The following is a 13,928-nucleotide window of genomic DNA, read 5'->3' as shown; positions in this document are numbered from 1 at the left end:
AGAATTGGTCACACAAGTCTTTGATAGGTAATTGGAAGTATTTAAAACTTAATTCATGATTATCATTATCAGGGTCACAACACACACAACCATATGCCCCTTACTCACTAATGCACAATCACACCTCCCTTATATCCTCCTTATTCCTCTAACATAAAATCATGGGCTATAACATAATGGGATAGTTTATATTTCATGACTTCTCTAGCCTAAACACTTGTGAGGGGATTACCCAGCCAAGTTGCATCCAACTCACTTATGGAATACGGTTTCCCCCATTTCTCACATTATGGGGTGTCATACACCCTAAACTAGCTTCCTCATTAAACCAGTAGATAACTAGCTAGGTTTGAGTCCCTCATTGAACCAATAAAATAGTCTCTTATTGATCAAGTGGGATAATATAGATATAATCAATCCGACAAACCATCACATGGATGGGGCCTTACCATATGGATTTTATCATTTACTCCTCTTCTTAGGCAAACTCCCACCTCTCAAGATCATGCAGTGCATACTTATGCCATAATTCACACTTTATGCTATTTATAGAACTTCACATTATCAATTTAATTGAACTTCATCATTACACAAATTATTGAACTTCTTAAACACATTTTCATAAAACTTCAAACCAAATAAGTCATTGAACTCCAATTTCACAATCATTGTACTTCACACTCTCAAAATCATTGAACTCCACTATTTTAAACATCATTGAACTTCTCATAAATAAAGATTCATGTTACTTCTCAAATCACAAAGTCATTAAACTCCTAATAAACATAATACAAAAATCCACCGATAGTGTTCTAAAAAAAAAAGTTCACATCATAAGGCATAAAGCTCACAAAATTAATGTAGTAGATTTTCTAACAAATCAAGCCACACTTGCATTTCATTTTAATTTACACATTTCAATGATCAATTATAAATCTATAAACTAATAAACACACAAAAGCATGAGATAGAATTTCTCCGGTTACCTCAAACTTTTGAGAGGTCAAAGGTTTCACCCCTCAATTACTCACTCCTAAAGCTTTCAAGAAGCTTGAATGGTGCCAATGATAGTTACTCTACAAGCATTTACCATGCAAAACATCAATATCCATGAATGAGCTATTTTTTTCACTAATACTTCAACATTTCTTAATACTCAAGATTTATTATTGACTCATGTAAAAGTACCCATAAGGCTTCTTAGCTTTCTTTAACCCTCATTAATAACATTGAGCTTTTAAATAGTCATTAATGGAACTACATTATTCCCAACCACCATATTTATGAGAATTTTGGACATTTAATGTCCTCCAACTACCAATTCATCATAAATACCAAGTTTGCTTAGCTCAATCTACTCCCATTAACTCTATTTAAGTCAATGGGTTTGGACCCATAGCCTCTATGGACCGAAAATTATCATTATCAATCAAATTCTAACTTCTACCATCAAGAAAATGGAAGAAGAGAGAAAGATTAAAGTAAGGAAGCTTAGCTTTGGTGTTTATGAGCTCTAAATTACTCCTACAAGTTAGTTTCTTCAAGCCCTAGCTCGGCTCTTTCGTCTCTCTTTCGGTTCCCTTTGTTTTTTCTCCTCTTTTGCTTTAGTTTCGTGACTTAATATAGTAAAATTCTGATCATGCGCTGCGATGCATGTCACAGAGAGCCTCTACTAGGCATGTTGTCACGCACAAACCACTGTAGCTCATCCATAAGCTGCAGTGCGTGGCACAGAATCACTTTCTTCATAAATTCTTCCTCTTTCATTCTCAGGTGACCCAATTCTCCTTCGGACCCATATTTAGAGCTGAAATCAAGACCAAACATGCCTGTTAGGCCTCTCTGGCCACACACCTCACTAATACACTTAATTAGTCTATTTGAGCTTAATTAATCTAATTTAAAATTGAGGATGTTACAATTCTCCCCTCCTTTTAGGAATTTTATCTCCAAAATTCGCATAATTGCTTAAAACATACCTCATGGAAATAATTGGGGGTATAATTGCCTCATTTTCTCTTCAGTCTCCCACGCAGCATCTCCGGGAGTCATTCCCTTCCATATCACCTTAATTAGGTGAATGGTCTTATTCCTCAGCTGCTTTTCTTTTATATTGGCTATTCTCTCAAGCTCAGTTCAATATGTCATATTCTCCTATAACTCAACTTCTTTAGGTTAAATAATGTGAGACAGGTTAAGCTGATACTTCTTTAATTGAGAGACATGAAACATGTCATGCACACCCACGAGATACGATGGCGACGGAAATTGGTAGGCAAGTGTCCCAATCTGTTTTAGGATTTTAAAGGGACCAATAAAACGTGGAGTCAACTTCTTAGCTTAAGTTGATTTCTCAATGCCTATCATTAGCGTGACTTTCAAGAAAATATGATCGCACACCTCAAATTTTAATAGTTTCCTCCATTTGTTAGCATAGATTTTCTGTCAACTCTAAGCAATCAAAAGCTTCTAGCAAATCACCTCTATCTTTTGAGTAGTCTGATCTACCAAGTTGGGACTAAAATGCTTCTCTTACTCAACTCAATTCAACAAAGTAGTAATCGACACTTCTTCTTATATAAAGCTTCATAAGGAACCATCTGAATGCTTAAGTAAAAACTATTGTTATACACAAACTCTGCTAACAGTAAGTGTTTATCCCAGCTACTTGTCCACTTGATAGCACATGCTTTGAGCATATCTTCTAGTGTTTGATTAGTTCTTTCAGTTTGACCGTTCGTCTAGGGATGGTAAGCAGTACTAAATTTTAGCTTTGTCCCCATAGCTTGATTTAAAGCTTTCTAAAAGTTTGATGTGAACCTTGGATCATGGTCTGACACTATATCCTTCGGAACTCCATGCAATCTCACTACCTCATGCAAGTACACTTCGGCAAACTTCTCTATAGGATAATCCGCTCTAATAGCCAGAAAGTGAGTTGACTTGGTTAGTCTATCCATAATGACCTAGATAGCTTCATAACCCACTTGAGTACTTGGTAATCCCATGATGAAATCCATCAAAATGCTATCCCATTTTCACTCTATAACATACTGGTGGTTTTTGATGTTCAATTTTGATTTTCTAACAAGTTAGGCACTTGGACACAAATTCAGTCATATCACGCTTCATACCATGCCACCACTAATACTTCTTCATATCTTGGTACAACTTGGTAGCACCAGGGTGAATGGTAAACTTGCTCGATGAACTTTTGATAGTATGGTATCTTTGATCTCTTTAACATCAAGAACACATACTCGATCATGGTACACTATAAAACCATCATTATTGAAACTGAATTCTAAAGTCCATTTCTCTTTAATATCTTCCAGACTTCTAATAGATATGGATCTTTTGATTGTGCTTCTCGCAATTCCATCCGAAACTCATTAGTAATCACCATGGTATTCAAGTTAAACATAGTAAAATTAGGCACATTCTGATGTATACTAGAGAAATCCTCTAATAACTTCTGTTCATGCATCATCATGCAAGCCACATGTACTGTCTTCCTACTTAATGCATCAGCCACTACGTTGGCCTTTCCTAGATGGTAGTTCAATTCGAAGTTGAAATCTTTTAAAAATTTCATCCATCTTTGCTATCTCATGTTTAACTCTTTCTGATCAATCAGGTATTTGAGAATCACATGCATGCTTATAGCAAAAGTGACTCATACCTATTACTTTTTTGTTTTGTTTTTAAGTCTCTCCTCTTTATATCTCTCTTTCTTTAATTAACAAATTTATTGCATTTCTAATTTCTTCTTTTGATTTGATGTCTCACCACCAGATTAATGTGGATCTTCTAGTCTAGTCTAGAAATAAAGCTCCCATCCAATCACATGCTGCTACACTCAACTATCACATAACTTTATTTTTAGGTCCAAATAAAGCAAGAATCTATATACATAACCCATCTGATTTTTTTTTAAACTTTTATGAGTACTATATATCTACAATACTCATATTGTTAGGTGATACTGTTTATGTACAATACTTATACTATAGATATGCAACACGATAGGTATATCTGCAATACCAATATGACTTTTTTTTAATTTTTATTTATTAATTTTTTTAAATGATATAATGTATTATTGTGGGATCTACGGTACTCAAATTTTTTATTTTTTATATAATATAATATCATATGCAACTCATTGAAATTGTAATTGTACATATTATCACAATTCAATTTCATTTGATTAATTATTCAAAATAGAAAAATTAATATATATATATATATATATATTTCATACCCGTGTCTCTTCTTCCTTTATTTTTTTTCATTATCGAAACAAAAAAATTAAATGTTTAAGTGTGAGATTTTTAAATTTAAAATATAAATTAAATATTTTGAAATTTTTATTTAAAATTTAAATTAACTAAAACTTAAAAATGAAAATATATTTATTTCTTTGAGAATAATAAAATAGCTTCCTGGATAAATAATAATGACAATGTCAGGGCATACATTTCTGGTGTAAGACTTAATGATCCTATTAGACATAGAATAGTAAATGCACACTATTCTATTTCAAATAGATGTACATATATGAGTAAATATAGCCCATTTGAATTTACATTATATGTTTATTTTTATGAGTACCAATCTATAGTATCCAAATGCAACAAATAAAAAATAATGAGAAAGTGGATACAGTATCATATTTATAATATAGTATAGATATAGGTTATAGATTTATTGCCATTTATGTGTTTAAAATATAAAAATAGTTTAAACTTGGAATAGGTTATGACTTTAACTTACTAATTTTATTATTGTTATGACAGGACAGCTCAGAAAATTATGCATATAACTTTGATGCTAATATTGTCATTTTAGTTTCCCAACCCTAACATGTGTCAATTATTGGTCTCATCTATTTTGTAAGCCCTTTTTAAAATTTAAAGGCATATTCTAATTTTGATGAGTCTTCAAAACTTAACTCACTTAAATTTTTTCTATTAAAAAAATTAATTTTGATAATAATTTTGTATTTATATCATTTAATTATTTTAATTTTGTTGTCAGAACTATATTATATATATAATTTAATTACTAATTATATAAATATTTATATATTATAAATATAACCATAATCTTATAAAATATTTATATATATACATGTTTGATGCTAGAATAAGGGAAAACAAGAACTAGTTTTAGTGATGGCTGAGATTTGGGCCAGCCAAATTTAAAAGTCTTATTTTCTTATTAACATAAAAATTATAAAAGTTTTAACCAATCTATTTTTCATTAATTTATACAATATAAATTTAATCCAGATAGTTCAATTAAATATTAAAATTTTTTAAAATTTTTGTAAATTAATTATCTATATATACTTTGGTTATTGTAGATTTAACATTAATTTTTAAAAATATTATAAATTTTTATCTTCATAAATATAATATTAAAAATAAATTTTTTTGGAAGGATGACTAAAACTGGTTTTGAAAAGGGGGAGACAGCAATTATGTAACATGTGGGGAAGGTTTGTAGGGTGGATATAGGTATGTCACAAAACAGACTTTAACAAATATTAAAAAAATAAATTAAAAACTCGGTCTCACATAGGCCATTTTTTATGTCAGTGTACTTAGCTTGTCAGAAACTAATTTTTCATATTATAATATCCCCGTAAATAATTTCAAAAGTGTAGCATTTGAAAAAATTCTTTTTTATTTATGACATTTCGCTCAATTTGCTGCTATAAAACCTCCTCACGATGTCCTTAAACATTCATAGTCAAAAACTAGATTTTATTCTCTCTACGTGGATTGTGGGCAAGTTCAGCTAAACTTTATCTTGTTTATTCTCATATTTATGATGTATTTTGTTTTTATCTTTTTTTATTTTATATTTTTTTGCTTATTTAATCTTAATATTTTTGTTTAATGTGTGTCAAAATTGTTTTCACAACAAGTTCTTTATGTCAACATAAAGATTTGGTCTTTATATGTTTATACTTAATTATTATCTCTCTTCATATGTTTCACCAAATTTTCTTTCTCATTGTGATTTAAAAAAAAGAAAAAAAGGTAGCTTTTCAAACCATTAACAAAAGAATTATATTCATACACATGCCAAAATATACATCATCATCGTAATTATTATTCCGGGCAAAAACAAAAACAAAAAGTACTCTATTATTTAAAATCATGTTTCACTCTCCTTATTTTTCTTTATTAATAGATAAGTTTCGTTTAATTCTTATGTTAACTTGTGCATAATAATTTTATTTTCAGTGTGTTTTGGATTTTTTATAGATGTTAGATGAGTTTGTTTTTTTTTAATGAATTCTAATGAGTAATATTAGATTATATTAGTTCTTGATATTGGATAATATGTTTCCTTTTTAATATTTTAATAGTCTTATATTTTTCATGTTTAGTTTTTTTTTTCTTACTCACCCACTCTTTACCTTATAATTTTATTTATCTGTATCATGCCTTCTTATTTTTGATCAGGAGTTGGAGCAATGAGGTGCCTCATTAAAATGGCACTGCAATACAACTAAGTAAGGGCAATTGTTGATTATTAAAATTTTAATAATTTAGGATTTTTAAGTATAATTAATAACTTTAGTGGGTCTTAATTGTTATTTTTCCTAATAACTAAATGCATTGTTGCCCATCAACAAAAAGAAAAAAAGGCTTACGTGAAAAGTGCAATTTAAAAATGTCACAATAAAGTAGAAGCCAATAGAGACTCATCTCTCAAAAATACTATCAAGGTAAAAAACACAAGCACTATCCAAGATATAGGAATACATTACAATACAGCCTAGTAGGGACAGAGCATGGAATAATAATTTTTAAGATTTTATTAGTTTAGTGCTCCCTCTGTTTTCATTTATAAGAAAAACAAGTATATCATATAGTTTTAAAAAGTTGATTAACCATAATAATTATTTTTAAAAATAAAAAAATTAGACTAAAATGCCCTATGTTAATCAATATAAGCATGTAGTAATTATTTCTCGTTAATGTAAATTATGATGGGTGATTTAGAAAATGTGTAATAAATGCTTATTAAAATATATAATTTTTCTTATATAAAAAAAAGAGCAAAAAGTGGTAGTTTCTCTTATAAATAGAAATAAAGATAGCATAATTATAGTTACTCCTTTCATTTAAAAATGCAAGGCATTTTTTGAGAAGTTATTTATTTAAAAATTTAAGACATTTTGAGTCTTTTAAAATGTAATTATCACTTTTTTTAAAAAAAAGTGCCTCTATTGAATAGATTATTTTATATTTTTTAGGATGAAGCACCCTATTAAATAGGGATAAATATGAAAAGATTTGGGTCAATTTAAAGATAAGTAACTACTTTATTAGAGGTAAGATTCGATTAAAAATGCCTTAATTTTTGAATGGAGAGAGTACATCTTAGGTTTATAATGGCATTCGATAGAGTCAGATAGCCTAGTCGGGATAGAGCATAACATATTAATGCTATTAATTCATCAATAATATTTTTTATAGAAGAGAGAGAAGTTGATTTATATTTTAATGAGAGAAATATAAAGTGTCATCTTTACACCTTAAAATAATATTAACACATTCCTTATCATTAATATTGCGCTACCTCAATGATCATAAGAGGATAAATTATTTATAAAATATATTTTAGATGGAAATTTAGAGAATGATGATGATGATGGTTATAATAAGACTATATTCTCATGAAATTGGGAATATAAAATTTAAGATTTGTTTGGATAACACTCAAATAAAGAATATTAATTGACTAAATAATGTATAACAATTATGATAAGTTATAATTAAATCAATGTTTAATTATTAAATTAGGCCAAGAAATTAGAGTGTGAATAAGGCATAGAGTGACAAGGGAATTATAATGAGTACAATAAGAATTAGGGTCAAAATTAAAGGATAAATAAAATAAGGATTAAATATGGAACAAATGGCATAAATCCTAATTAAATAGTAAAATATTATTCCCAACCTAAAACACCAAAAGTGACGTGTGAATGAGAAAGATAAGAACATAATTGGAAGCTCTTCACATTACTAAATAAAAAAATAATAAAAAGAAGCTAACATGTGATTAGATTGACTATGAAGACAATGCCACTCTATAAATAGACATTCACCCCTCCCACAAACATGCACACATTCACCCCTCGTTCCACTCTATGAATTGGGCTGGCCAAAACCCAGTTTCATATTTGTTTCCAAATGAAGGACTCTTCGAGGTTTAAAGTAAGCCAAGAATCAAGCAAAAATGAGTTTTCAACATTGATCCAGAAATTCTAGTATTTTTAATAATAAAGTAGAGTTTTGAAAGTTATGATTTTTAGTAATTCTTGATAAAGTATAAGCCTTAATACCTTTCCAAATGATATGAGTATATAAGAATGATTCCTACAAATAAAGTGTTACATTTTTTGTATCTGGTTCTAGTAAAATTTAGTGATGAAGCTTTTGCTATAGAAAAAGCTTAGAACCAATAAGATAATTTCAGCCCTTTTTGAAAATTTAGTATAATGGACTTGGGTTTGGGTCGAATCTCAAGATAGAAAATATGTCTTCAAAAGGTGATAGTAAGAGAACACATAACAATGATGACTCTAATGAAATAACTATAATAGTAGGAAAGCTAGGAGAAATCCTGCTATACAATCATGGCCTGAACAGGTACGTCCATCTTGTCAAGCACCTAGAGAAAGAGTCATAACTAAAATTGCATGTTAGCTAAAAGAGATAGATTCAGATGAAGGCCCTAACCTTACTTCACCTGATGCTAAGGAATTTGAATACCTTAAAGAAGAAAGCGACCATGACAGGGTAAACGACCCTCACCACTCTTCTTCCAAAGAAGCAATCATGGAGTTAAATGAAGTAGATGATATGCATTTTGACACATATGACTATGACGGAGGATTTAAGTATGTGCTTTCATAGATCAAAAGTGGATATACAATTCCTTGACTGACACGAGACTCTCTTATAATGGCAGGATATAGGTATCAATTCCAAATAGAAGGACATGTCGATCTTACAATAAAAGAATACCCTAGTCTTATAACAGATCAATATTTTGGTGCACCCCAACAATAACAACAATAACAACTGGAGGAGGAGGAGGAGGAGGAAAGAGGAGGAGGAGACAATGACAAAATGGAAGAAGGTGATGGAATCTAGGAGGATGAGTCAAAAATTGTTGAATACCTGGAGAAGGAGGAGGAGGAGGTGGATGAGGAGGAGGAGACAATAATGAAATGTAGGAAGGTGCTAAAATCTAGGAGGATGAGGAGTTAGAAATTGTTGAAATGGAGACTCCTACAATGCTTTTGCATTTCCAACTAGAGAACACTGACTTGGTCATTCCTTTAGCCAACTATGATGAAGACACAATACGTGAAAGTCTCCAAGAACTCTACAATTATAATTTAGCAAAAGACACATCTATGAGATACCTCATAAAGTTCCTACTGAGAGCTATCAATATCCATAATATAGCTAATTTGTATGGCATTTTCTATCTAGAGGATAAGTGGATAGACATGTTACTATCCATATTTCCTGATGATGACTACTGGCACCTTGTGAAGTATTGGTTTAGGGATATTCCCATTCCATTTCTTTAAAGATGTGGCCTATGAATTGGAACTACTAGAGGAGAGTAGGATATATGAAAATTGTAGAAGATCAATGTCACAATCCTTATATCCTAATCTAAGAAATGCTAAGCGTGCAGAATACACTTACAAAGATACTCTTGTAACATCCTCAAATTTTAAACTGAATTAATTAAACTTGAATTAGATTAATTAAGGATATTAGTGAGGTGTGTTGCCAAAGAGGCATAACAGGCATGTCTGAATGTGATTTCTAGTCCTAAACATGGGTCTAAAGGAGAATTGGGTCACCTAGGAATGAGATGAGGAAGAAATCTAAAGGGTAAGGTTTTGTGCAGCACGTTACGGCTTGTGGATTAGGCGCCATGGCACATACATGTTGACATGCTTAGGAAGCCCTCTCTGTGCCATGCATTGTGGCACATTGTGTGTCTGTCGCGGTGCATGGACACTTTTCTGTAGAAATAAGTCTATTTATAGTTTGTGAAAATGAGAAAAAAAGGGAGAAATTTGAGTGAGAGCATCTAAAGAGCTTTACTAAGGCTTGAGGAAATCGACCATTAGGAGTGTTTTAGAGCCCATTAACACTAAAGGTAAGCTTCCTACACCTAAATCCTCCTTCCTTCTTCCATTTTCTTAGTGTTGTAAGTTAGGGTTTAGGTAATAGTGGTGATTTTTGGTCCATATAGGCTATAGGTCTGAACTCATTGACTTAAATAGAGTTAATGAGAGTAGGTTGAGCTAATAAAATTTGGTATTTATGGAGTTATGATGATTGGTGGTTGAGGAGTATTAAATATTCAAAAATTCCCCATAAATGTGTTAGCTGGAATGTTTGTGCAGTGACCATCCTTGGCACTATTCAAGCTTTTAGGAAGCTTTGGCAGTGAGTATTTGAGGGGTGAAACCTTTGACCTCTCAAATGTTTAAAATAACTGGGAGAATTCTACCTTGTGCTTTTGTGTGTTAATTAGTTTATTGATTAGTATGTAATAAATTTAAATGTGTGAACTTGGATGAAATACAAGTGTGGCATGATTTGCTTGAAAACCTACTTTAAGGTGGTTAGTTAATCAAGTTCAATGATTTGAAAAGTGAAAAGATCAATGAAAGTTGTGTTTTAGGAAGTTATATGAATGTTTATGTTATGAAGTTCAATGACTATGTGTGAATAGAGTTATACAATTGTATGTACTATGAGAAGTTCAATGAATGTGCAGATTATTGTGGAGTTCAATGAAAAGCATTTTGAGGAGTTTAACAGGTAAGAGGAGTTCAATGATTGTATTATGTGTCTTGATTTGATTATCACGTGGGAAATGGGTACAATGATGTTGTTATGCATGCTTATGTAGTGAATACTTGCGTGCTATGAATTATTACATAAATATGCATTGCATGATCTTGAGAGGCGAGAGTTCATATTATCCTTGACTTAATCAGTTATAAAATAAGGAATAACTAATGTCTATAAGGTTGTAGGTTGGGCCTCTTCCCATTGGACTCACTTATGTGATTCACCTATCATGGTCCACATAAGATCATAAAGACTAATTTATTTGGACTTAATTAATTAATGCAAATTCATAATATTTAAAATATTTCAACATGTTTCCCATCTGGTTTTTATTCAGGCCATTTGTTTTCATTTACTAATTTTCATTATATAAATTTTTAAACTTATTTACAAAATCAGACCGTTAGATATATCTTCTTACACATAACTTGAGGAGAAAAATATCGATCCACGAAGTGTTCATTGTCCATGTGATGATGTCTCTCCATTTGAACAAGAACGTCAAGATCAGGATGCCATGAAATTTCTAATTCTTTCCTCCAAATTTTAATAAGTTAGAATAAATAAATATTGCCATCACGCGTTAGGTATCAAGACATTTTTGTGGGCTAGTATTATTATATACAATATGAAATAATCTGAAAATAACTTATTTTAATTTTAACAATTGAAAAGTAATATGTGTGTGTTGGTGTTGGTTCATTTGTCTTTTTTTTTACTAGCATATATTGGTTCATTTGTCAAAGATATCAATTCTTTTAAAAAAAATTGGACAAGGAAAACCATCTCTCATCTACCCTTCCCCTTGCGTGCATGATGTCTCCGAACATGACCAATTCGAGTCTTATCCGCTCTATAGAAGAATCCTATGATGCAAGTATGTGAGTAATGCTTGAAATGTATGAGAAGAGACATATATATAGACATGTGCGTTTGCATCTGCAAGTGTACCCTAAACTAGGGTAGAGAGTTACAACCTTACTTTGCGCAAGGCTAGAAAGTCTTGAAGGTCTTGAGGGTAGAGCTTGCTCTGCCAAGAAGGACCTAGGAGAATGATCCATAAGTGTACCCTAGACTAAGGTAGGGGGTTATGGTCTTACTCTATGTAAGGCTAGAAAGTCATGACAGTGCAACCGTTGAGAATGCAGACTAGGTGGGACTTAGAAGACTACCATACCAATGATTCCTAGACTGAGATAGTGGTTTGGTGGGCCCTATTTCATACAAGGCTGTAAATCCTAGTTTAAGCATAGAGCTTGCTCCGCTAGGGGGAACCCGGAGTACATGAGCATAGCTATAAATGAGAATGATATTTTGTGCATGTATATTTATAATGTTTTATTAATGATGCTACTTTATCTCTTATTTATGATTTTATTGACTAACCAATATTTAGGGTTTATCCAAGTTATTGGGATATATATCTCACTCAGTTACCTTTGTGCATAGGTAAAGAGAGCACGAGAAGGTTGGGAAAGGAGGCAAGGAAAGAGTAGCCTCATCTTGTAGTAGTATGACTACTATTGAACATAATGAATGTATAAATGTGTGATTAAAGATTTGAGTTGCCAATTAGGTTGCATAAGTGTATATAATGTGAATATGTGATTATGTTGTTAAGAACTTGCTTGTATACTTCATATCGCATCTTGTCGAGGGTATCACGATGGTGGATATGTGGGTGGATCTAGATTATAATCAAGTAAGTGTGTTTTAAATTGTACAACTCGTTCCACTTGTGTTATATGTGATTTTGTTATGTAAAATTGTGTATTTGTGGGAAACTAACCAAATGGTGAGGCTTAGCCTATTTATATGAGTCAATTATATTTGTGATTCTAGACCATATGGTGAGGCTTGGCCCTATATACATGAGCCGAGTGGTTAAAAGTGGAACAAGTTTATGTGTGCATGTGATTGTGCCTCATATAAGCCCACAAGTGTGTAATGTGGCATTGAGAGGTTAAATTGAGTATTTGATGTGATGTATATGATATATTGTGTTAATCAAGTGTATTTAGTCCTATTGGACTTAGTTCAAGACCCTAATGGTCTAATGAGACAAGAAACAGGAATTGAACACTTAAGATGTGAGTTTTGAAAGAAAAAGTGACTTTTTGCACTTAGGTATCTAATTTTAGATCAAATCATTGGATTGTGTCCAAACTTATCTCATTAGATAGAATAGAAAGTTTTGTGTAGGCACTTAAATCACTCTAATCGGACATCGAATGTGGAATTGGGGCGTAGTGTAAGTTCGCTCTTGTGAATTGTCACTTGATAGCAAAATTGCTGTTATATGCACTGTGGAGCATTACATTTCATGATGCAGTGCATGGAACATTTTTTGAGATAAGTAATTGTGTTTCTTTAGGTGATGAAATTATGTTTATGCTTTCGTTAGCCCTCTTATTTGAACATGCTATTTATGAAGTTGGGATCCCGCAATTTGAAAACAAATAAAGGGCTACTATTACTCTGATATTGTATTGTACTTGTATGGTATTGTGTTTGTGGATTGGTAAAGTCTGGATAAGCTACGGGACTTTACACCAGCCATCACCTCCATTATCTCCTTTAAAAGATGACTCTCCATTCTTCCTTTCTTCCAGCCCTGTTTCTCTAAACCAAATTAAAGAAGTGGGGCAGCCTCTGCATAAATATTAGTTTTTAGCCATTGACCAAATGAAAGTGTAAATTATTTAGCTTTTGAAGTGATATGTGTTATTTGCCAACTAAGCTCTTCATATTCCTCAACATAACATTTATTTGGTTTGTAAGTTTTTCCTTTTTTTGTGTTTAAATTTAGTTTTCTACTCTTCATTATTGTAATGTCCACCCGAAATTACCAAGTTGTCACTCTTAATTTCCAACAATCTCAATTTATTTAATAACAAAAATACTTAATAATATTAGGGATCCCAAAACATTTTCAAAGTTATTGAAAAGTTTTCAAAAGTATATATATTTTCTCAATGAAAGCTTATAAGCTACTTATGCACCACACAATGT

Source organism: Prosopis cineraria, unplaced genomic scaffold (genome assembly GCF_029017545.1).
Source record: "Prosopis cineraria cultivar Desert tree isolate PC_DT_omini unplaced genomic scaffold, ASM2901754v1 PC7, whole genome shotgun sequence".
In the NCBI taxonomy this organism is placed as follows: Eukaryota; Viridiplantae; Streptophyta; class Magnoliopsida; order Fabales; family Fabaceae; genus Prosopis; species Prosopis cineraria.
The sequence above is the reverse complement of the archived record's forward strand: the minus strand, read 5'-3'. Positions refer to the sequence as shown.